General features: G+C 36.5%; 2 protein-coding genes and 2 long non-coding RNA genes across 6 annotated transcripts in view; 1 reads left to right on the top strand and 3 right to left on the bottom strand.

The window, feature by feature from the left end:
• The window catches only part of LOC127843709 (endonuclease/exonuclease/phosphatase family domain-containing protein 1-like), a 560,124-nt gene that overhangs the window by 292,405 nt on the left and 241,361 nt on the right, over positions 1 to 26,358 (bottom strand). The window lies entirely within an intron of this gene.
• LOC127843721 (uncharacterized) overlaps positions 1 to 26,358 on the bottom strand; it is a 238,962-nt gene that overhangs the window by 4,094 nt on the left and 208,510 nt on the right. The window lies entirely within an intron of this gene.
• The window catches only part of LOC127843705 (uncharacterized), a 253,090-nt gene that overhangs the window by 25,171 nt on the left and 201,561 nt on the right, over positions 1 to 26,358 (top strand). The window lies entirely within an intron of this gene.
• LOC127843724 (uncharacterized) lies at positions 13,419 to 24,761 on the bottom strand. The gene is made up of 5 exons (XR_008032304.1): positions 24,706 to 24,761; positions 19,795 to 19,902; positions 18,526 to 18,652; positions 16,636 to 16,727; positions 13,419 to 13,552 (listed from the first exon to the last, which is right to left on the bottom strand). It is a non-coding gene; the product is annotated as an uncharacterized LOC127843724 (long non-coding RNA).

Raw genomic sequence — 26,358 nt, 5'->3', positions numbered from 1 at the left:
ACAAATTTCAAACTTAATTCAGAACAACTTTTAGTAAAGTGACATACTTCAAGAATAAGAGGTAATTCCAACTATCTATGGAGTAGCCTCCCTTATATGTTATAATATATGTTATAACTTTTGCCAGATTATTTTTGCATATAGCTAGCAACCCTACTTTATGAAAAACACTGTAGCTACTGAAAAACAATACATCATGGAAAAGGGAGAAGATAGACCTCCTGGAAGCCGCCAGGCCGAAGAACATCATCTCCACCAGGACCAACACCACCATCCATACATGTGCCAGACTGGGGAGACAGCACAAGTTGGAGGAGATATAAGGAAGTTGAACTGTCATAAAATCAGCGAATAATGATGGATTAATTCTAGGGAGAAGCGATTGACTTCCAGCAAGTTACTGCTGCACTTGGGACATAAGAAAGAGGATGCAGCACACACCCTGGCAGAAGCCCTGATGCTGTAAAAGTCAGAGAGTGTGTACCCATCAAGTGATGAGTAGATGTTGATTCGGACCATCTTCTCCTTGTGACTCAATTGAAACTGAAGCAAAACAAGAGATAGACAGGGAAGTCAAGCAAACACCAGCTTTACAACACCACTATGCTAAAAGACAACTGGATAAAAAAGAAAAGTTTATGGTCACTCTATCCAACAATTTCTTAAAGATCTTAAAGGAGCTGATTGAAGAAGAGAACAGCAAAAGTGGCAGCAAGTGAAAGAAGCAGTGCCCTAAAGATGCCAACAAGTACTTGCTCCAAAGATGTACCATAGTTGTACACCCAAATGGCTACCAGCAAAAACACTACATAACATTGAAACAAAGAAGAAAAAGAAACTAGGGACAACACTACATAACATTGAAACAAAGAAGAAAAAGAAACTAGGGCCAACACTACATAACATTGAAACAAAGAAGAAAAACAAACTAGGGCCAACACTACATAACATTGAAACAAAGAAGAAAAAGAAACTAGGGCCAACACTACATAACATTGAAACAAAGAAGAAAAACAAACTAGGGCCAACACTACATAACATTGAAACAAAGAAGAAAAAGAAACTAGGGCCAACACTACATAACATTGAAACAAAGAAGAAAAAGAAACTAGGGCCAACACTACATAACATTGAAACAAAGACGAAAAACAAACTAGGGCCAACACTACATAACATTGAAACAAAGAAGAAAAAGAAACTAGGGCCAACACTACATAACATTGAAACAAAGAAGAAAAAGAAACTAGGGCCAACTGCAGCGGAACAAGAGCAGAAAAAGCAAAAGCACAAGAAGAGCACACACACACAAAAAGGAATGTCAAGCGACGCATATGAGAAGCCAAACAGATCTACCTAAAGACACTCGTAAAAGAAGCATTACAGAAAAGAAAGCATGCAACAAAAAAAACAAGGGCCTGTACTCTATCACCAAGAGAAGAGCAGGTAAATATGTCAAATCAGAGACGCCAGTAATGGACAAGATATGAGGAGTGATAGCAGACAACGCAGTGCAGAAGAAGAGATGGATCGAGCCATTCAAGGAGCAGGACCTTACAGCCAATAACTCTAACGGCTTACATCTAGACCAGTGTGGAGTTACTCTACACACCCACAGCATGATATCATATCATAACTGACAGTGACCTTTGACCTTGTGATCCCAATTTAAATAGGGGTAATATACTGTCCAAGGCTAATGCACACAGGAAGTATCAAGCCAATCAGTCAATTCCTTTAGGAGTTATTGATGGGAAATGAATTTTATACTTAGTGTGATAGTGACCTTGACCTTTAACCTAGTGACCCCAATTTCAATAGGGGTCATCTACTGTCAAGACCAATGCACATTTGAAATATCAAGCCAATCGGTCCATTCATGGACGAGTTATTGATCGGAAACGAACTGGTCTCCCTAGAGACAAACCGACTGACATCGAGCAAAACAATATAAGTGTAATAGTGACCTTGATCTTTAACCTAGTGACCCCAATTTCAATAGGGATCATCTTTTGTCAAAGGCCAATGCACATGTGAAGTATAATGCTAATCCGTCCATTTATTGACGAGTTATTGATCAGAAACGAACTGGTCCTCCGACAGACAGACCGACCACATCCAGAAAACAATATAACCGTTCTTCTTTGAAGAGGGGCACATCATATTATTTATTAATTTTCTTTAGTTCCATAATAAAATCAAGTGACTAACCTTTGGTATCTGTAGACAGGTTGAAGTCACCAAGCAGTATAATATCATTTTCCCCTGCAATGACAGAAGGAAATTTAAATATTGTAGTTGTATGTATATTTACAAGTTATATTTGTCAGGCCAGCTAGCTTGGTTGGTAGAGAACAGGACTACTAACCCGAGGATCAACAGTGCGTTTCCCGGCCCGCTCACAAAACTTGTGTTGGAACTAGTCTTTAATCCTTAAAACTGCCATTCTTTCCTTCCGGAGCTTCAAGTAAGGTAGCTGTCAGTTAATCGCTAAATTGTGTGCACTTAGTACTGATAAAGCAGCAAATCCATGAAATGCAAATTAAAGGATATGTTTATGTAGTAATATGGAATTGAGTATTCAACGTATAATATGTGCAACTGATATTGTTGGTTAAGCATGAATTTTAGGCTGATTTTAGTGGAATATAAATATTCAACAGATGTTGTTTATATATGAAACAAGGGCTGTTTGTAAAACATGCATGCCCCCCATATGGGCTGTCAGTTGTAGTGGCAGCCATTGTGCGAGGACGTTTTTTTGTCACTGTGACCTTGACCTTTGACCTAGTGACCTGAAAATCAATAGGGGTCATCTGCCAGTTATGATCAATCTACCTATGAAGTTTCATGATCCTAAGCCTCATTATTCTTGAGTTATCATCAGAAAACTCACCGTGAACTTGACCTTTGACCTAGTGACCTGAAAATTAATAGGGGTCATCTGCCAGTCATGATCAATGTACCTATGAAGATTCATGATCCTAGACGTAAGCATTCTTGAGTTATCATCAGCAAACCATTTTACTGTTTCGAGTCACTGTGACCTTGACCTTTGACCTAGTGACCTGAAAATCAATAGGGATCATCTGCCAGTCATGATCAATTTACCTATGAAATTTCATGATCCTAGGCGTAAGAATTCTTGAGTTATCATTCGGAAACCATTTTTCTGTTTTGAGTCACTTTGACCTTGACCTTTAACCTGGTGACCTGAAAATCAATAGGGGTCATTTTCCAGTCATAATCAATGTACCAATGAAGTTTCATGATCCTAGGCTTAAGCATTCTTGAGTTATCATCCGGAAACCATTTTTTTGTTTCAAGTCACTGTGACCTTGACCTTTGACCTAGTGACCTGAAAATCAATAGGGGCCATCTGCCAGTCATGATCAATGTACCTATGAAGATTCATGATCCTAGACGTAAGCATTCTTGAGTTATCATCAGCAAACCATTTTACTGTTTCGAGTCACTGTTACCTTGACCTTTGACCTAGTGACATGAAAATCAATAGGAATCATCTGCCAGTCATGATCAATTTACCTATGAAATTTCATGATCCTAAGCGTAAGCATTCTTGATATATATCATCTGGAAACTATTTTACTGTTTCGAATCACTGTGACCTTGACCTTTCACCTGGTGACCTGAAAATCAATAGAGGTCATTTGCCAGTCATGATCAATGTACCAATGGAGTTTCATGATCCTAGGCTTATGCATTCTTGAGTTATCATCTGGAAACCATTTTACTATTTCGAGTCATTGTGACCTTGACCTTTGACTTAGTGACCTGTAAATCAATAGGGGTCATCTGCCGGTCATGATCAATGTACCAATGAAGTTTCATGATCCTATGCGTGAGCACTCTTGAGTTATCATCCGGAAACCATCTTGTGGACGGACGGACCGACCGACCAACATGTGCAAAACAATATACCCCCTCTTCTTCAAAAGGGGGCATATAAAGAAGAGGCAGAATTCAGAAAGTTGGATGTGGGATGTAGTAATTGTTGAGGAGAGGTAAGGGCAATTTGTTTGATCCAGGTCTATTACTCTGGTGAACTGAATATTGTTTTGCCTCAAACAAAACGCCTCATAAAAATTGCTCTATACCTGGCAGAGCAGTCATAATGGCCTCTATAAGGTTTGGGATATTGTCAATCTCTGCCTGCAGTCGACCGATGTCCTCATTCTCCAGACCGGTTGCCTTCAGATGTTCACTTACCAGTGTACAGTCAAAACCGCTGATCTGTTGAATTATTTTATACCATATTATTTTTAGATTTCATTGTAAAAGTTTCTACCCCGTAATAACGCAATCAATTTACCAGGGACACTGACAAATCATCGTACCATAGGATGCAGCAAAATTTAAATAAAAAAAGTCCTTTGCCTCAAATAAAAAGTATTTTGTCTTAGAAATACAAATGGAAATAGGTCAGTCATTTCATTGTATCATATCACTTGAATATTTTCAGGGTGAGTCATTTTGTAGTTGATTTTGTCGTTAAAGAATGTTTGAGTCCTTTTGTAGTAGAACTGGCAATTTTGTAGTGGAGAAAGTCATTCTGTAGTTGACCTTGTAATAATGTAGTTGAGCTAGTAATTATGTAGTTGTGTAGGTAATTTTCTAGTAAATTCAGTAGTTGACCTAGTAAGAATGTAGTTGAGTTATTAGTAATTTTGTAGTTGCGTAGGTTATTTTGAAGCTAAGTAAGTCATTATGCAGATGAGCTAGTCATGTTGTAAAATTAGTGAGTCATTGTGGTTTTGAGTAAGACATTGTGTAATGAAGTAAATCATGGTGTGGTTAAGTAAGTCATTTTGTAGCAGAGTTAGTCAATTTTAATTGAGCTATTCATGTTTCACTTGAACTTATGTTTTAGTTCAGAAACAAAATACAGTTGAGAAAGACATGTTGTAGCTTAGTATGCCTTTAGTTCAGTAAATCAGTTTGCAGTTGACATAACAAAGTTGTAGTCAAGCCAGTCATTTTGTAGATTAGTAAGCCTTTACTTGAGTAAATCAGTTTGCAATTGACATAGCAAAGTTTTAGTCAAGCCAGTCATTTTGTAGATTAGTAAGCCTTTAGTTGAGTAAATCAGTTTGCAGTTGACATAGCAAAGTTGTAGTCAAGCCAGTCATTTTGTAGCTTAGTAAGCCTTTAGTTGAGTAAATCAGTTTGCAGTTGACGTAGCAAACTTGTAGTCATGCCAGTCATTTCGTAGCTTAGTAAGCCTTTAGTTAAGTAAATCAGTTTGCAGTTGACACAGCAAAGTTGTAGTCAAGCTAGTCATTTTGTAGTTGAATAAGTCATTTTGTAAAAGCCAACTTAAGATCTCCCCAGCGTGGGAACGTTCTAAAGGTCTCCTCCAAAGACACCAAGAACTGGTTCTATCCAGGAAAAGACTCAAAAGCAATACAACTAAACAAAATAGGTTTAGACTAAAGTAACATGAAACTCTTTGCCCATAAACAACTCAACCCTTCAAGTAAGCAATAAAAGATGGTGCATATTTTCATAGAAGACTACACAACCTTGAACGTAGCAATACAGGGTCGTCTAGTGAAGGGTTTCTGTTTCTTGTCCATAGCCAGGAGGATAGAGCTTACTAGGGCAACGCCCTGCATTTTATCATACAGGAATCCATTGTACTCCTTACTCTGAGGCGAGAACAAAAAGAACAATGAAATATAAATTAAGACAGGTAAAGTACATGTACATCAGACAAGAGGGCCTGAAGGACCCAAAGTCGCTCATCTGTGATACAAAGGAACTTACTTGTTATGAGCAGTCCACGATATCATAAGAACAAATGTTCTGACCAAGTTTCATGCAGATTGAACTATGAAAATGACTTTCAGAGTGTTAATAAGGCTTTACTATAGCCATATAAGGAAAACTGTCACTCCCCTGTTGGCCATGTTTTTCAACTGACCGGAACTATTTTCAAACTCAGACGAGATATCATAAGTACAAATGTGTCATGAAGATTGGACTACAAATGTGACTTCTAGAGTGTTAACAAGGTTTTACTATATCCAAATAAGCAAAATTGCCCCACCCAGTGGCGGCCATGCGTTTTTAACGAATCGGAACCATTTTAGAACTCAGCCGAAATATCATTAGAACAAATTTTCTTACCAGTTTAGAGTGTAAACAAAGCAAAATGTTGACGAAATACAAAAGGTGTTCACAAAAGCTCACCATGAGTATGATGTGCTGAGGTGAGCTAAACAAGTAATCAATCTTGTAATATTTTTACCTATAAGTGTCAACAATAATGTATAAATTCTTCAGCAAATCCTGCCAATACAAAACTAGCAGATTTAGACAAATGTTTTGTGTTTAAATCTTGTTAATAAAAAAGTAGCAGAATTCGACAATTTTGTGTGTGCTTTATCTTGCATAAACCTATCTATCTCTTAATTATAATCAGAAGCATGCATATAAATCTCAAACCGTTTTTCCAGTACTTAAAATATACAATAAATATTTAAAGATATTCTTGACACCTGCCCATCCGGTACTACAGATGGAGGGAGGATTGTAAGCAATCTTGTTTTGTTTGCGTATGTTTGCTGGGATAGCTGTTTTACAAATTTTAGATACCCACACTTATGCAAGTAAAGGACAACAACTGCCTTTTTTAATCAGAGGTAGATGGAAAATGGTTGTAGAAAGAATTTTAGGACCAATCGATTCCAAAGCACACAGATGATTTGAGTCTTTCTCTTATAAGTTGCTTAATCTGAGAAATGTCTTTGTCTTTCACTTGCTAATGAGTTGCTGAAGCATAGACATAAAACTTGCATTTGAAAAAAAACACAACATTAAATTAATAACAAGAGAGCCTGAAAGGCCCAACGTCGCTCACCTGAGATTCAAAGGAACTGACCTTTTTTGTGCAGCCCTTTGATGTCATTTGATTAAATGATCTTACCAACGTTCATGCATAGTAAACACTCTGGCGGTCACGTTTTTCAAAAGACCAGAACCATTTAAGCACACATCCATGATATAATTAAAACAAATATGCTGACATAGTTTCATGAAGATTGGACAATAAATGTGACTTAAAGAGTGTTAACAAGTTTTGACAATAGCCATATAGGATAAAATGCCAGCCCCCTGGTGACCATATTTTTCAATCAACTGCAAGAATTTTTCAACTCATCTAAGATATCGTTACGAAAAATCTACTGACCAAGTTTCTTGAAAATCAGACAATAAATGTGGCCTGACTAGCCTCTAGAGTGTAAATAAGGTTTTACTGTAGCCATAAAGCCATATAAGGAACAAGAGCACCGCCTTGCGGGTGCAGACCGCTCATCTATTTTCTTTTTAAAGGTGAAGGGACTCTCATTTTCAATCACAAAGGAGGGAGGAGTGGAGTGAAGAGGGGTGTATAGTGTGGGGTTGTGGACATTTATTACATTATCTTCCAAAAAAGCGAAAAAAAAAATTAAAAAAAATCGGGGGGGGGGGTTTGGGTGCGATGGTTGGACGGTATTTCAAACATAACCGCTTTAAAAAAAAAATGGGGGGGGGGTATAGTGTGAGGGTGTGGTGATAATTTGTGAGATGATCTTAAAAAAAAAAAAAAAAAAAAAATTAAGGGGGGGGGGGGAGGGCACGGGGGATGGTTTGGGTGAAGTCTATTGTGGTATGTCAGGTAAGAGTAGTTTCATCAAAGTATCAATCAAATCTAATCATACATAAAGAAGTTATGGCAATTTTAGCAAAATTTAATCATTTGACCTTGAGAGTCAAGGTCATTCAAAGGTCAAAGTAAAATTCAAGTTGCCAGGTACAGTAACCTCATGATAGCATGTAAGTATTTGAAGTTTGAAAGCAATAGCCTTGATACTTCGAGTGGATCGAAACACAAAATTTAACCATATATTAAAAGTTACTAAGTCAAAAAAGGGCCATAATTCCGTAACAATGACAACCAGAGTTATGCAACTTGTCCTTTTACAGTACCCTTATGATAGTTTGTGAGTGTTCCAAGTATGAAAGCAATATCTATGATACTTTAGGGGTAAAGTGGACCAAAACATAAATCTTAACCAAATTTTCAATTTTCTAAGTATAAAGGGCCCATAATTCCGTCCAAATGCCAGTCAGAGTTACATAACTGTGCCTGCACCGTCCCCTTATGATAGTTCATAAATCTTGCAAGTATGAAAGCAATAGCTTTGATACTGTAGGAATAAAGTGGACCTAAACACAAAACTTAATCAAATTTTCAATTTTCTAAGTATAAAAAGGGCACATTATTCTGTCAAAATATCAGTCAGAGTTACATTACTTTGCCTGCACAGTCCCCTTATGATAGTTAGTAAGTGTTGCAAGTATGAAAGCAATAGCTTTGATGCTTAAGGAATAAAATGGACCTAAACACAAAACTTAATCAAAAAGTAGATGAGCTAAAAATGCCCCGCTCCCTAATGCCCATGTTTTTCAACCAACGTGAACTATTTTTTTCAACTCATGTAAGATATCATTAGGACAAATGTTCTGACTAAGTTTCATGATGATCGGACAATAAATGTGGCCTCTTGAGTGTTAACAGGATTTTGCAATATCCATATAAGGAAGAAATGCCCCGCCTCCTTATGGCAATGTTTTGCAACCAACCCGAACCAGTTTCGAACTCATACAAGATATCATTATGATGAATCTTTTGAGCAAATTTCATGAAAATCGGGCAATAAATTTGGCCACTAGAGTGTTAACAAGGTTTTCTTAATTCATATACAGCCATATAAGGAAAAATGCCCCGCCCCCTGGAGGCCATGTTTTTCAAGCAATCACAACCAATTTAAACATTGGCCAATATATCATTAGGGCAAATCTTCTGACCAACTTTCATGATGATCATACAAAAAAATGTGGCCTCTAGAGTGATAACAAGGAATTAATACAGCTATATTATGACCAAGAGATGTTTTTGTCAGAAACACAATGCCCCCTAATGCACCGCTTTTTTTTACCTTTGACCTTGAATGATGACCTTGACCTTTCACCACTGAAAATGTGCAGCTTCGTGAGATACACATGCATGCCAAATATCAAGTTGCTATGTTCAATATTTCAAAAGTCATTGAAAAACTTTACTATATTAAAGTTTTAAATTTTCGACCTTTGACCTTGAAGGATGACCTTGATCTTTCACCACTCAAAATGTGCAGCTCCATGAGATACACATACATGCCAAATATCAAGTTGCTATGTTCAATATTTCAAAAGTTATTGCAAAACTTCACTATATTCAATATTTAATTTTTTGACCTTTGACCTTGAAGGATGACCTTGACCTTTCACCACTCAAAATGTGAAGCTGCATGAGATGAACATGCATGCCAAATATCAAGTTGTTATGTTCAATATTTCAAAAGTTATTGCAAAACTTTACTGTAAGGTTAAAGTTTTGGGACAGAATGACAGACAGAAAGAAAGACAGACATGCCAAAAACAATTTACCCCCAATCTATCAATCAGGGGGCATAAAAATGCCCCGCCCCCTTGGCGGCAATGTTTTTCTACCAATCAGCGTCATTTTCGAACTCGTCCAAGATAACATTGGCATGAATTTTCTGACAAATTTTTATGAAGATCGGACAACAAATGTGGCGTCTAGCGTGTTAACAAGGTTTTACTAAAGCCATATTTAGCCATATATTGAAAAATACCCCGCCTCTTAGAAACCGTGTTTTTAAAGCAAACGTTACCATTTTCAAACTCATGCAATATATCATTGACTGGATTTCATGAAGATTGGACGATAAATATGGCCTCTAGAGTGTTAACAAGGCAAATGTTGACGCCGCATAACACACGACGACGGACAAAAGGCGATCACAAAAGCTCACCATGAGCACATTGTGCTCAGGTGAGCTAAACATGTTCAGATGTTTTGTGTGTACCTAAAAAACATGCAAAATGAGGAGAAGAAACATGGAGCAAGGCTACGTAACATGCTGTTTTACGCCATATCTTCTCCAATACTTACCATATCCCCACTTAGCAGCCAAGTGCAGTGGAGTCTCTCCTATATCATTAACCGCATCCCCACTTAGCAGCCAAGTACAGTGGAGTCTCTCCCATATCATTTACCGTATCCCCACTTAGCAGCCAAGTACAGTGGAGTCTCTCCCATATCACTCACCGTATCCCCACTTACCAGCCAAGTGCAGTGGAGTCTCTCCCATATCACTCACCATATCCCCACTTAGCAGCCAAGTGCAGTGGAGTCTCTCCCATATCACTCACCGTATCCCCACTTAGCAGCCAAGTACAGTGGAGTCTCTCCTATATCACTCACCATATCCCCACTTAGCAGCCAAGTGCAGTGGAGTCTCTCCCATATCACTCACCGTATCCCCACTTAGCAGCCAAGTACAGTGGAGTCTCTCCCATATCACTCACCGTATCCCCACTTAGCAGTCAAGTGCAGTGGAGTCTCTCCCATATCACTCACCATATCCCCACTTAGCAGCCAAGTGCAGTGGAGTCTCTCCCATATCACTCACCATATCCCCACTTAGCAGCCAAGTGCAGTGGAGTCTCTCCCAAATCATTGCCTGCGTTTACATCAACACGACTCCTTAGGCTGTCCAAGAACAGAATGGCTTTCACACACTAAAATGAACGTGCAATGTGGACATATAATATTAGCAGCGCTCTGGGAAAACAGGGCTTAATGCATTTGCATTAAGTGTTGTCCCAGTTAAGTGTTGTCCCAGTTAAGTGTTGTCCCAGATGATCCTTTGCAATCTCCGTGTCAACTGGCGTTTTGCTAAGATATTTCCTTTAGAACAATAACATAAAACGGGACAGCGTAATCCCTGATTAGCCCGTGCAGATGGCACAGGCTAATCTACAACGCTTCATACACATGCTAATCTGAGATGACACTTCATACACATGCATTACGCCCCATTTACCCAAAGTGTAAGTCAGAGTCAGACAGGAGTGTTTGCTTATTGTTAATACTACATGTAATCTCAATATCACATCTAATATGGGGCTTGTCCACAGCATTTTGGGTATATGACCCGTGAAATAGGGCATTTTAGAATCAATTTACTTTAAATTGGGAAAATTAGTATTGCTTTATTTTTAACTTTTAAAAAAATTATTGAAACAACATGTATGACATATAAAATACTTAACATTAAGATATCAGTACAAAAAGTATTGCTGAATTTAGCAATGAACAATATGTTAGTTTATAACCCTGAATAACTACTACATTAAGGATCTATGCACCATTAGGTATTTCGACATATTGAACATTATTTGTTAAATGCCTTTATTTACTTCCCAATGTCCATTTTAGGCACATAAATACAGTGGAATGTTGCCTTCATTGTCTATGGCTCGCACTTAACCCCCAAAATGAACCAAGAGTTACTAAAAATACAAGAGTTATAAGTACAAGAGATGCATTCACAGTTGTGAAGCCTATCTAACCCTTTATCACTAAGATACGTATTTTAACGCATTTGTAGTCATAAATATGTATGATATGTCTTTGTAAAGAAAGTCTCTTCTTTGCAAAAGTCTAGTTTAAGCGGAAAGTGTCATCCCTGATTAGACTGTGCGCACTGCACAGGCTAATCTGGGACGACACTTTACGCCCATGCATTAAACCCCTTAATCACAGAGCATCGCCCAAATCATGCTTTCATAGTTTTAGTAAGGCTCTGACAGGCTAACCTGGGACAACACTTTACGCACATGCATTAAACCCCTTAATCACAGAGCATCGCCCAAATCATGCTTTCATAGTTTTAGTAAGGCTCTGAAGAAGGGGCTCTAGTCTTCAATAATGTTGAAACAAGAAACCGTCGGAGACGGGTGATGCTCCCCAAAGGTTATTTTTGTCACAATATTGCACTTTATATTCAGATAAAAGGAAACGTCTTCAGGGGCATAACTTTGGACAAAATAATACGATGGATGGTTTAGCAACTTAAAAATGTCAAAGGGCCATAACTCTCTAAATAAATCATATAACCAGAACCCACAAATAACATGCGCATTTCCTCAAGGTAGTTAAGCTTCCCATAAAGCTTCATTGTATTCTAGTCAGTAGTTGGGGAGAAATAGCCCGGACAAGAATTGCACTATATGTACAGTTAAAAGAAAATTCAAAGGGCCATAACTCTGTGAAAAATCATCTGACCATTACCAGCTGATAATATGCACATCTCCTGTTGGTAGTGAAGCTTCCCATAAAGTTTCATTGAATTCCAGTCATTTGTTGCGGAGAAATAGCCTGGACAAGAATTTCACAATATGTTCGGTTAATGGAAAATTTCAAGGGCCATAAGTCTGTGAAAAATGATCCGACCCGAACCAGCTGATAACATGCACATCTCCTCTTGGTAGTGAAGCTTCCTATAAAGTTTAATTTAATAACGGTCATTAATTGCTGAGAAATAGCCAGGACACAAATTGTGCACGGACGGACGGACACACGGACCCAAGGACAAAGCGGCGACTATATGCTCCCCAGGGATAACTTTGGCACATTTTCATTGATGGACAAATACTTTTTAGGCGTAGGTTTTATTGAAACCTGGATGAAGATTATATGAATACAAATAATCTGAGGGTTTAGACTAAGATTGGCAACAGCTTCAGAATTAAACAAAACCCTGTTATGCTTTAACATTTACATTTCTAAAAATAAACACACTTCATGAAATTTCTACCTGATTTTAGTTCAAAAATTGACCATTATTTGACAAGCATTTTAAATTGTGTAAACAAACACTTTCAATTTGTTGCTTTATTTTTTTTTTAATATATCTAACAATTAATTACAGCTGGACTACACAATTATTTAACTGTAATATAATGCTTTATCCTTATTAAGTCTGTCAGTAAAAAAATGCTTGAATTTGCAAATCAAACTTAGAACAATTTTGTGATTCTCGTAAGTTAGTTAGGTAGGCCCATACACAATAAAGGCTTTTGAATGAAACCTCATAAAGTATAAAACAAATCTACATCGAGGAAAACTGGGCTTTATACATGTGTATAATATCTTCCCAGATTAATCTGTACAGTCTGCATCAAATAATCAGGGACAACACTTTCCGCTTTTATTGATTTTTCTTAAAAAAGGAAGGCTCCCCTGAACGAAACTCTAGTCTATTTGGTAAGTGTTGTCCCAGATTAGCCTGTGCAGACCTGTGGTAAGTGTTGTCCCAGATTAGCCTGTGCAGACCTGTGGTAAGTGATGTCCCAGATTAGCCTGTGCAGACCTGTGGTGAGTGTTGTGCCAGATTAGCCTGTGCAGACTGCACAGGTCCATCTTATATGGCATTTGACGCACTTGCATTAAGTCTGGTTTGCCTAGAACGTGGATAAAACACACACATTTTACTCACAATGATGTTTTGATGTCCCTTTAATGCCGCCATATGCAGTGGAGTGCAACCCAGGACATCGGAAGCATCGGCAAGGCAACCGTTCTTGGATAAAATATCTATTAGTCCTGCCTGGACATATAGTGCGGCCAAATGAAGAGCTGACAAGAAAAAGAGCAGAGCTCCAGAAAAGGTTTTGTGAAATTCTTAAATTACTACCAGATTTTCAAAAAGAATTATTTACTCTGAAATTTTATTCTTAACGTTACTCCTAAGTTTTGGAAAATAATAATTATTTTTTCTAAATGACCTAAAAATAAATAAAAATGTTAATTTTCATGCAAAAACAATAAAAATAAACATACTAGCAACTTTATTTATACGAGTTCAACAGATCCTTTTCAGTTTTATACAAATTTATTTTTCCAATACCTACAGATGCCCAAACTGTGCTTAGATTACATGCCTTAGATGAATTTTTACATATTTCACATTTAAAACGGGTCTCTCCTTCAATCTTTTCACCGATTAGCCACTGGACTTGTCCCTTCCACTCATTTAATGTTGTTTTTTGTGTTTAAGTTTGGACCAGTTGTGTCGCGTTTTTGTTTAGCTTTTCCGACTGTGTCGGCAACTGAACATACAACATCGTATAAGATCTTTTCTATAATGTCTTTCTAAACTTTTAACTTCGGCTCACTTTGCGTAGAAAATGTTGAAAGCGTGTTTTTGGACGCTTTGCAGATTTTTAGGACGCTCTCTGGGCGCCGCCAATGTTTTTGACAGATAGACTGTATACGCCGCTTTTATTTGAAAAACATGCGCTTTGTTAAACAAACCCGATAACCATTCTATATACGAACTCAATAAAAATCGATATGAACCGATGTAAAAATAATATTCGTAACTTGATTTTGTAATTCTTAATGGTACGACAAGATTTTAAAATAAATACGCAACGGACTTGAAAATAATTCGTAATTACGAAAATACGACCCTTATCTGGAGCTCTGAAGAGATTTGTTTAACACAAGAGTCACCTGGACAAATAGCGCGGCCAAATGGAGAGCTGGAAAGAAAAAGAGATTTGTTTAACACAAGAGTCACCTGGACATATAGTGCAGCCAAATGGAGAGCTGACAAGAAAATAAGATTTGTTTAACACAAGAGACACACTCTGTGAATATCGGGCTTTATTAGTGCAAATGGTAATCCCATATTAGCCTGTGAAGTCTACACAGGCTAATCAAGAACAATACTTTCCGCTTTCATGGAATGTTTCAGAAGATATTATTGAGATAAATGTTCTCACCAATTAATTTGCCTGACAACACTCAACTAAATTCATCTGATTCTGCGAACTTTGTAAAAATAAAATGCTTCATGTACGTCAAATTTGCAAACCAGTCAACATAAACATGCATTCCATTTAATATACATTGATGATGATGTTGATAATTATGACAATGTTTAATGATGATGATGTTGATGATAAATTTAATAGTAAATGATCATCTCAAACTCACATTATTAACTTAAAAATTGAGCCCATTTCACGGTCCACAAATCTGAGCAATATTTAAATTTGCCCTCCACAACTCGAGATAGTTGCAGTTAAATTTGTGAAAACCATATAAGGATTCCTGGTATGTGATTCGTTCACATCTAATTTTGAGATACACATGTAAATTTCATAAATAATCTAAAGAAATTGTTGTATTTCACATAAATATATTTAAAAAATAGATAGGGGTCATCTGCGAGTCATGATCTATCTAACGATGGAGTTTCATGATCCAAGACGTATGCGTTTTTGAGTTATCATCCGGAAACCATTTTACTATTTCGGGTCACCGTGACCTTGACCTTTGATCTAGTAACCTCAAAATCAATAGGGGTCATCTGCGAGTCATGATGAATCTACCTATGAAGTTTCATGATCCTAGGCGTATGCATTCTTGAGTTATCATCCGGAAACCATTTTACTATTTTGGGTCACCGTGACCTTGACCTTTGACCTAGTGACCTCAAAATCAATAGGGGTCATCTGCAAGTCATGATCTATCTAACAATGAAGTTTCATGATCCTAGGCGTATGCGTTCTTGAGTTATCATCCGGAAACCATTTTACTATTTTGGGTCACCATGACCTTGACCTTTGACCAAGTGACCTCAAAATCATTAGGGGTCATCTGCGAGTCATGATCAATCTACATGTACCTATGAAGTTTCATGATCCTAGGCGTATGCGTTCTTGAGTTATCATCCGGAAACCATTTTACTATTTCGGGCCACAGTGACCTTGACCTTTGACCTAGTGACCTCAAAATCAATCTGCGAGTCATGATCAATCTACCTATGATGTTTCATGATCCTAGGCGTATGCGTTCTTGGGTTATCATCCGGAAACCATTTTCCTATTTCAGGTCACCGTGACCTTGTCCTTTGACCTAGTGACCTCAAAATCAATAGGGGTCATCTGCGAGTCATGATCAATCTTCCTATGAAGTTTCATGATCCTAGGCCCAAGCGTTCTTGAGTTATCATCTTGAAACCACCCGGTGGACCGACCGACAGACCGACCGACATGTGCAAAGCAATATACCCCCTCTTCTTCGAAGGCGGGAATAATAACATGTTTGATGTATTAATTGAACGTACAATAATCATTGAAAGTACAATACAGAACAAGAGCACTGCATAACGGGTGCCAAAGCTCGGCTGCGGGTGCAGTTTTGAATTAATTAAAGCTTGTAAGAATTTTTTTGAGAGTTCACAGTGACCTTGACCTTTAACCTTGTGAACCAACAATGGGTGTGGCATGTAGAACTCAACAAGGTGCATCATCATATGAAGTTTCAAAGTTGTAGGTGGAAGCACTTTGATTTTAGAGGCAAAGGTAAGTTTTAAGCACAATGCGGACAGCGGACGCCTGACGGCGCACGTCAACACCGTCGTAACATGAGTATTTACAAATAAAGAGACAATCCGCACATGTAGAGGCAGTCCACACAATCTAATTAATGGACAACACTTTTTGCTTTTATAAAGTTTTTCGTTTAATGAAAGTCTCTTCTGAACAAAAATCCCGTTTAGATGGAAAGAGTCGTTATTGATAAGCCTGTGCAGACTGCACAGGCTAATCTGGGACAACATTTTACGCAAATGCATTAAGCCCTGTTTTCACAGAGTAATGCTTAATTATTTGCAATAATATTCAGATCCTACAAACAATAAAGCTTACATAATCAAATCGGTCGGCCAAGTTGACGCCCTGCTTTAAGAGAGAACAGACTGCGATGGCTCCTGCGTTGATCATAGGATTGTGAGGTTTATCTGTAAAATAATTGAGAAAATATCATAGGATTGTGATTTTTATCTGTAAAAATGCAGAAAACCGGTGTCCTTTAATTACAAAATACAGAAGTTGTTTGTGTTTATCAGTGAATGCAGAAAAAGTGTGCTTTTGTTTGTAAATACAGAAATTCTGTGAAGTTCATTTGCAAAATGCAAAAATTATGCGAGATTTCTTTTTAAATCTTCTGTAAAGGTTTATCAAACAAGAAATCCATGATGGCGCCTATGTGCTAACCTAAGTTCAAGGTACACTTATTATGGGAGACTAGATATGGTGAGCTAGTTTTTTTTTAACAATTCAATTTTAATGTTTGTGTCACCTTTCTGAATGTGAAGGACACACATTTTGAGTGGATTATCAATTAAATTGTGAAAGAAGCTCATCAATAGATGAATACAATTATGAGGCTTGTGATTTCAATGGTAAACAAGAAACCGTCGGAGACAGGTGATGCTCCCCAAAGTTTTTTTGTCACAATATTGCACTATATATTCAGATAAAAGGAAACGTCTTGAGGGGCATAACTTTGGACAAAATAATACGATGGATGGTTTAGCAACTTAAAAATTTCAAAGGGCCATAACTCTGTAAATAAATCATCTAATCAGAACCCACTAATAACATGCGCATCTCCTCAAGGTAGTTAAGCTTCCCATAAAGCTTCATTGTATTCCAGTCAGTAGTTGGGGAGAAATAGCCCGGACAAGAATTGCACTATATGTACAGTTTATAGAAAATTTCAAAGGGCCATAACTCTGTGAAAAATCATCCGACCATATCCGGCTTATAATATGCACACCTCCTGTTGGTAGTGAAGCTTCCCATAAAGTTTCATTGAATTCCCGTAATAAGTTGCTGAGAAATAGCTCGGACCAGAATTGCACTATATGTACAATGGAAAATTTCAAAGGGCCATAACTCTGTGGAAAATCATCCGACGAGAACCGGCTGATAATATGCACATCTCCTGTTGGTAGTGAAGCTTCTCATAAAGTTTCATTGAATTACCGTCATAAGTTGCTGAGAAATTACTCGAACAAGAATTGCACTATATGTACAATGGAAAATTTCAAAGGGCCATAACTCTGTGAAAAATCATCTTACCGGAACCCGCTGATAATATGCACATTTCCTCTTGGTAGTGAAGCTTCCCATCAAGTTTCATTGAATTCCAGTCATTAGTTGCTGAGAAATAGCCCGGACAAGAATTGCACTATATGTACAGTTAATGGAAAATTTCAAAGGGCCATAACTCTGTGAAAAATCATCCGACCAGAACCCGCTGATAATATGCACATCTCCTCTTGGTAGTGAATCTTTCCATAAAGTTTCATTGAATTCCGGTCATCAAAGGGCCATAACTCTGTGAAAAATCATCCGACCAGAACCCGCTGATTAAATGCACATCTCCTCTTGGTACTGAAGCTTCTCAAAAAGTTTCATTGAATTCTGGTCATTAGTTGCTGAGAAATAGCCCGGACAAAAATTGTGCACTGACGGAAAGACGAAGCGGCGACTATATGCTCTCCCCCTAATTGTTTTTTTTTTTGGGGGGGGGGGGGGAATAAAATGTCAAATTAACATGGATAATAGAAAATATTGTGAAATACTTTATTTATAAATTAGAAACTAGATCACACTTCTACAATGATTGCAAGTTTCCATGACTCATTGAGGAATAACCATGTAAAATGCTAGTTATGTAAATTTATATAGTTATGGGAAACAACTACATTAAATTTAAATATCAAAGCTTTTTTATAATTGTTTATGTACCGGTAAAACACCGCTTCATTCGTAAGAATGTCATTTGAGCCTAGATGAAGATACAGCTGTTGAACATCCATCTTCCGCAAGTCTCTAAACAATGCATGGCGAAAACGATCACAAGAAAATTTGGCACCTTTGAAAACAGAGTTAGCGAATGTATGTGCAAATGCATCACAAATATACAATGAATGAATACAAAAGGAAAATGCATGCTTTGCCTCAGGATTAAAATGAAAAGTTTGCAAATACAATTCCCTACAATCTGTAAAATATTCCACACTCTTAAAATAACTATGCAAATTAGTTAGAAAACCCAATCATTGCACATCAGCATAATAAGTTTAACATTATATTGATGCAATACGAAGCTTAGGACTTGAAATTTGAACTGTTCAAGCATAAAGAAATGAAATAATTACATCATTTATAGAAACTATGAGTATCACGTTTAAATGGTGGCGTTTCGTGTTATCTCAAAAATGTTTACAAAAACAGTAAACATTTAAATGACTGTGGATATCAACATAATCCATTTTAGTTCATTACGTTACAATGTTGCAAAACTTATTAAAAGCTGTTAAAAAAAGACTCGTATACATTTTTATCATGTGTGCCAGATGGCCCTTATTCACAACAGCGTAAACATAACAAAACACCATGTACGACCTAGACTTCTTGAATATTTGACACACGTCGGCACAAAGAGCTCGGGAAAATTTTCCAGCTATTTTTTGCATGATCATGCCCCGAATTGTCTTGAACATTCAACGCGCGTCAGCACAACGTGCATGAGAAAAATTTCCCGACATTTATTCATCTGCATTCATTTTTAATTTAATAAACAGATACTTGTTTTTATGTACATCTTGTTAGGTAGAAAACAATAAAAAAATTACACAGGTGTAGTCTTATTGAAGAAATGTGGGATCAATATTTATTCGTCTTTGTTATAAAATAGTACAGCATGTAAGTAGAAAACGTGAACCCCATGATTCGACAACGGCAAGAACAGTTGGTTTTAATATGACGTCATGGCGCAAATGGGTTATGATCTGAATATAACTTCTGGAAATAATCATTACTTTCAGTTTGGAAATGCGATGTCAATGACGCTTTTATAACTGACATATGGATACCGTTTAAACGGTAACCTTTTGTTTATTTCATTAATCATTTCGTTTTAACGTTTAGAAAAATATGTACATGTGATACCATTAATAGAAACAAACCTGAAACTAATTACTGATCTATACCATTTTCATTACATGTTCTCACCAGAGATTGGCAGGTATTTGAAAGCTATATCGTCAGGAAGAATATCCTTAATCCGATGAACATTGGAGTCCCCAGCAATAAGGTTCACTTTTCTCCTGTCTTGGGCACCTGAAAAAATAAACGGAAAATGCTTCCTGACACAACGCTGCATCCTGTTCAAAAGAGCCTGCGTAATAAATCTACTAATTATAAAGAGACAAGTCTTAACAATCCAAATACTACCTTAACAATACTATTGCAAATAACAATTGCACAGTATGGCTCACGCAAAACCAACAAAGTTCGCGGCTACAGATTCTTTTGTTCTCAAGTTTCTCCGCAGCCACAACGAGTATTCACTCCGAAAGAAACAGGTACAGATAATAACCTGATATTTTTACTTCTACGCGATTGTTTTAACATTTCGTCAGTTTCTCTGCATACTTCATACAATTAGTTTAATATCGGAAACGAGACTTGCTTTAAACGTTGAAATAAACCATATCTATTTGCTTAAGAGTTGCTCAAATACACAGACGACACGAATATAAATAATGTCGACCATTTGAATTAAATCAAATGTTGGTTTATTTGTAAAATTAATACTTTCACTTCGTCCTGATTTTCATAAAATGACTTACATGTGCATCTAATTTTAAATTTACACATTGCTTCAGGTGATGTACGCTTCTCCAATCACCATTCGGCTGCTAGATCTATTTAATAAAATAGAAGCGTGTAAAATTCATTTAATGGAATATTACTAAGCGTTTGTCTTTATAATTTCTCGAGCAATGTTGAACAGCCTATACTTATGAAAATGGAAGCTGTGATCATTCGGAATTATCGTTATTTTAAATGTTTCAAACATATTTTGTGGCACTTAAAATTAGGCGGTGAATCGTTTGATTTGGTGGCATTCTGGTTCATTTCGGACCCCATGCAATTGTTCAGATCATAATCTCTTTGCTTTATTACTCGAACTTGTTAGTTTCTGACCACGTGTGCTACTAAATGTAACCATAGGACTGTGGTTAATGAATGTGATTGAGACAGTTGAAACGAATGTATCGGGGAATCGAGAGACTCTGGGAAAATACGACTATTACATTACAATCAGTTATGAGTTCTCCATGGCTTCAAACTGTTAATGGCATAATCAATAACCCAATTATCACTCCTCCAGTTGCGGTATCATACAGCTAGGTGCGAACACCGTTTTGTTTTATACGCAGCATTTAAAGTAAAAAATAACCTGTCAGGGACATGGGTGTGAAATACATGTTGAAATTTTAAAAAGGCTACTCTCTTATATCTGCCAACAATGCTAATAATCCCATATTGCTATTATATGAAGATTAGACATGTACATGCAACGTAGGAAAATTGTTCTTCACTGCGTTGACCGTGAACGGGGTGAATCGCGGTGAATCACCGCGGAGATGATATTTATAGCATACACGGTGATCATGCTCGACCTAGCGTGATGAAACGCGCGAGATCGCGATGATTTTTCACCCAAAATAAATAATGACCACCGAGTGTCGGTGATTTAGGCAAAAATCACGGGACGCGTAGTGTATTTGATTTCGACGAAACTAATAATTTGGTAATTTACGAGAAATATGATATAATTTTTCCATTTAAACTTTGATCTTACCGTGTGTGTTAATTGACGTTATTAATAATGTTAATACTTATTTTTGCATTCCATTAAGAATTATAACGTGTAGCCCTTTTGTTAACAGTGTTTAGCAAAATATTCGCGCCTTAAGACACGGGAAATTGTTTAAGTAACACTTTCATTTAAAGGTTAAATGTAATCAGGGCTCGCGCTGTCGTTCGCCACTTGAGCCATTTGCGAAAATATTGAGAATTTGGCTCAAGAAAAATCCGATTTGCGAAAATGCTAAAATCTCGTAAAATTTCATTAAAAACAGCCGCCATTTTAACCCGAAACTGGTTTTCTATTTTTTTTTCTTTGTTTCAATGAAAGTATTCGCAATTTTGACAGTGAACGAAAACCGGTCTGCACCTGTATCGAGACATCGCTTGACCTTATTGTTATTGAATTGCACATGGTAGCTGGCCAATCAAAACTGAGCTCGCTTACACATGAAATGACGTTGTTGAAAGAAACGTAGATTACATCTAATTATTTGGACTAAAATATGCTATACTTATTTATTTTCTGTTTCAGGCTCCAATGCGGATAACTTGCGTTACTTTCCGAGCGTTGTACATACATTCACAATGCTTGATAAGCCGGAAATCGGAAATACATTACTGTTCTATTTTTAAGTTCATGTTATTATGAGATCGTGGTAAATAATTTGTTGTTATTACATCATTGCCTATATATTAAAGCCGTTAAACATTGTGTTTGTTTTGCTGAAAAAAAACACACGAGTATATCAACGTAGCACTTAGCGTTCGCAGAGTTCAATAAATTATGATGACGTATAATGTACATACATTTCTCTGGGTTTTCACGCCAAAAACAAAAAAAACCTCAACATTTGATTATTTAGTGTGTACTGTCCAGCGGGTGATAGTGTTTGTTCAAGTGTCTAATTGGCACTCTTTGTACGTGTTCAAACTGTGAAAAGATGTGACAATCACAGAAACAACAGGATGACGCTGTCAATTAAGTGCGGTAATGGATCAAAAGGCATTGACAAAAAAATAACAGTTTGGATATATTTTTCGGCGTTTACTCAGATGGTCTCTCAACAAAAAAACTATACAAGTCAATGTATTATGTTTTACTTCTCTGTTTGATTTGAATTGACTTTAAAAGAAGTATCAAATTGTTGGCGATATAACAGTTTTAAAAATACCAAAGAAACATTTAACCGAAATCAACAGAATTCAATGTTCTCTGCGCTACGCAGTTTGTATAAAAAATCAATACCTGCACACTCGTATACCTTGACCTTGTACATTGCCGCATAATTTGCGCGCTCATTTGTCGGGAAATATACATGATGACTATATTGAAAGCATTTGTTAACGTCGTGTTAACATTAAAACATCGGAAGTGTGTTTCGGATTATAAATTTTTATTCTCATTTGGGAATTTAACGCAGCGATTTTCCTTGTCCAATTGGGAAAAGTACCCGTACCGGTCCGATTGGGAAAAATTGAGTCGTGAAAACCTCAAAATTGGGAAAAATCGAGTCGTGAAATCCTTAAATTGGGAAAATCGCGTCGTGAAGTTTGGGTCTTATTGAATACATCATACAGTTCATACTTAATTGAACATACCCATTTAAATAATCATTTTCAGGCATGCCTTAATGACCATTAAGTTATAAAGTTTATATAAATAACAAAATATTATAAAGAACACACCAAATCAATTACTAGTTGTTTTAATCTCTTTTAAAGCAATGTCTCTCTCTTTCATTTTTGTGAAAATTTCAACAATCTTTGATGTTTGATCATCACTCAGTTGCTTGCATCCCTCCCTGCACAGCATCATTAGTGCTGTCAATGTGTCCTGTGATAGATGGTTCCGATTGTTTTTTTGGCATAATATTTGCTATTATGACTCATTTCAAACTACGATAAGGTTACAAACCGACGTAAAACAGTACGCCGACTGCCTGGCAAAAGAACCGGAAACAGTAACAACTCTATTGATTGAATGCGCTGAATAATAAAACCCGAAATTAATCGAGCGCGTGGTTACACACAACTATACGATTTTCTTTGTTCGCTCGCCGAAAGTTGTTTTTTTTACGAAACTTTCGATCGTTTTGAGAAAAAATTCGGACGCTGATTGGGATTTTTCCAGATGCCGATTGGGAATTTGGGAATTTTCGCTCGATTGAGAAAGTACCGTTTTGGGAATTTGGGAATTTTCGTTCGATTGGGAAAGTACCGTTTACCGGTACTTTATAAAGAAGGAGGAAAATCGCTGTAACGGAACATTTATACTTATGGTATATTTGTTTTGAATTGTATATTAATTTGTTACAACGCTTTACGTGTGAAAAAAATGTTTTGATAATATTATGCATTAATAGCACCATTTCCAGGAGGAAAACGTTTTTTACATGAAGGCATTTGACGCAATAAAACGTTTTTTTGTAAGATTGTATTGTATCAATCTAAATATAAATACCCTTGTCCAATGAAAGCTGTGTCCCACATTGTGCGCTGTACTCTTTACACTTCTGAAAAATGGCGTAGTCATATGGTTGTTTTAATGAAATTCTCAAACATATTAACCGACATAAATGTTCAAGATTATTTTTTGATGTTGGATTATCGGATAATTGTGAACATTAGAAGCCTTATGTGCATGTATAAAGTTATCGATACGATTCGGTTTCTATATTGGCGAGTCATCGTTGTCACTGCGATCACGGCGAATTGCGGCGAATCGCAGCGAATCACCACAACATTGAGGGTATTTAGCGCGAAGATTATCTTGTTCTCGCGCGACGTCGGAGTGACGAGTCACGTGAAACCGCGGTGATTTTCCACCCAAAAAGCAAAATGCCCGCCTTGACTTCGCAAGTTAGGCAAAAATCACGGGTCGCGTAGTGTAAGTGTTCAATCAATGCAAATATCACACAGTCACTATAAACACATCAAAAGCGTCAATTATTGCACTAGTGTAAAACACACTGTAAGTGTCCAAATGCGCGAAGCACGTGTTTTTAATAGATCACAAAATGGGTAATAAAACACACAGTTGAACTTAAAGTGAAAAGTCAACACAAATCCTTCGTTCACTCACACCGAGTTTCTAGGACTAGGTCGCGAAAATGAATGCCACTTTGAATTATAAACTTTACAACGTCGAAATACACCAAATCACAATTAAAAGATAGCTATTGCAAGTTCAAAAACAAAACTGAAATATATAAGCGCCGAAATGACTTCTTGATCTCAAAACAATGTGACAAACGTATACAATACCGGATCTCAACCGTTTGAAAGCTCGTGGGCGATCAGAAGGGGAGATTATTCCAACGGTTTCCAGTCAACTCGTACCTAAGTCAACTCGTACCCTAGCCAACTCGTTCCCGACTTGGTCAACTCGTACTTTAGTAATTTTTCAGATTGGTCAACTCGTACCTTTTTAATATTTGTTCTTTATGGAAACAAATTGCGATGGGTGTTTACATGCATTAGATGTTTTTTATGTTTATTGCAGGTACGAGTTGACCAATTAAAGTTATATTTTGGCATAGACTAACATAACTTGTATGTTTTTTTTACCAGGGAACGATATGTCTAATTAAAGTAATTACCTTAGTATCATTGTGTACACACCGGTCTTTCTGACCTGTGTACTATCGCGAAAGGAATTGTGGGTAGCACTTCTTTTACGAATGAAAAGTGAAAGCGAAAGAAGGTCTGGTAATCATGCTTCTTATAATCGCTATCAGGCTTAATAGAGATTCAAAATCACATTTAAACATAATTTAATAACATTTCTTCAAACAACATTCCGTTTTAAACACACAATAAAAACGAGTTTTCTTTCAATATTAACATTTTCATTCCTACGCAGAACTACTTTGGCGAAAGCATAATTCCCCAAACCAGGGGAATGTGATGCGTCTAAGCATAGAGGTGACAATAACGTAGTGACGTCACCATCTATGTATAGAATGCCTTAGTATTATATATATATATATATTATTCTTATTAATATGTCCAATATACAAAGATTATATTATCTAAGAAATATATAGAAATCATTTATCTTTCAAAATATATATTTATTAACAACTATCATTATCGATGTTAAAAGAAAAAATCTTACGGTATGAATCAGTAAAATATTTGTTAATTTCTTCCATTGCATGATTTTTATAAATATTACCAAATTGCAAAATAATTATCATCCATGTCGTTACACTTGTGTATTAGTTTATAAATGTTGTTGTTGTTGTTGATATATATGCCTCAAATTAATTATGGTTCGTCTGCAAATTGAGTCCATGATTCAATCAATTAATCAACACCTTAAATACTTATTAACACCTACGTGACACGGGTCGTTAATATCGTAATTTACCCAATCTCCACCTTTGTTAAATATTGATTAACACATTATTTGACACGGGTCGTTAATATCTAAATCGATTTAATCTGCACCTTTGTAAAAATGAAGAACACCTTTGAATCAACTAACAACTAACCAATCAATTAAAAAAGATTAGGATTATTGTGTAAAACAAACGGATTTAATGAGTATTTAGATGTTTTAGCATTCTTCAATAAAATATTTAGATTTCCATGTAAATTTGAAACAACGGTCATAATATTCGAATAATTTGAACATAACAATAAAAAGAATGTTATTGTCTCGTGTGTTTTTATTTTGGCATTTATAAAACACACAAATAACATATACTACATTCTTATTTAACACAAAAAACAATATATTTCACACAGGGTAACAAACAAACCATCTTATACAAATACTACATACATGTATTAAACACAAAAACTTTTATTAAACTTAATACAACTACCGACATAGATTATGTACAGCAACAAAGTTTCACACTTAAAACAGAAACAGAGCCAACACTTGTTTTCAAAGACCACAAACTGGTT

The sequence above is a fragment of the Dreissena polymorpha genome, chromosome 9, assembly GCF_020536995.1.
Source record: "Dreissena polymorpha isolate Duluth1 chromosome 9, UMN_Dpol_1.0, whole genome shotgun sequence".
In the NCBI taxonomy this organism is placed as follows: domain Eukaryota; kingdom Metazoa; phylum Mollusca; class Bivalvia; order Myida; family Dreissenidae; genus Dreissena; species Dreissena polymorpha.
This window is presented reverse-complemented; position numbering and strand designations above follow the sequence as displayed.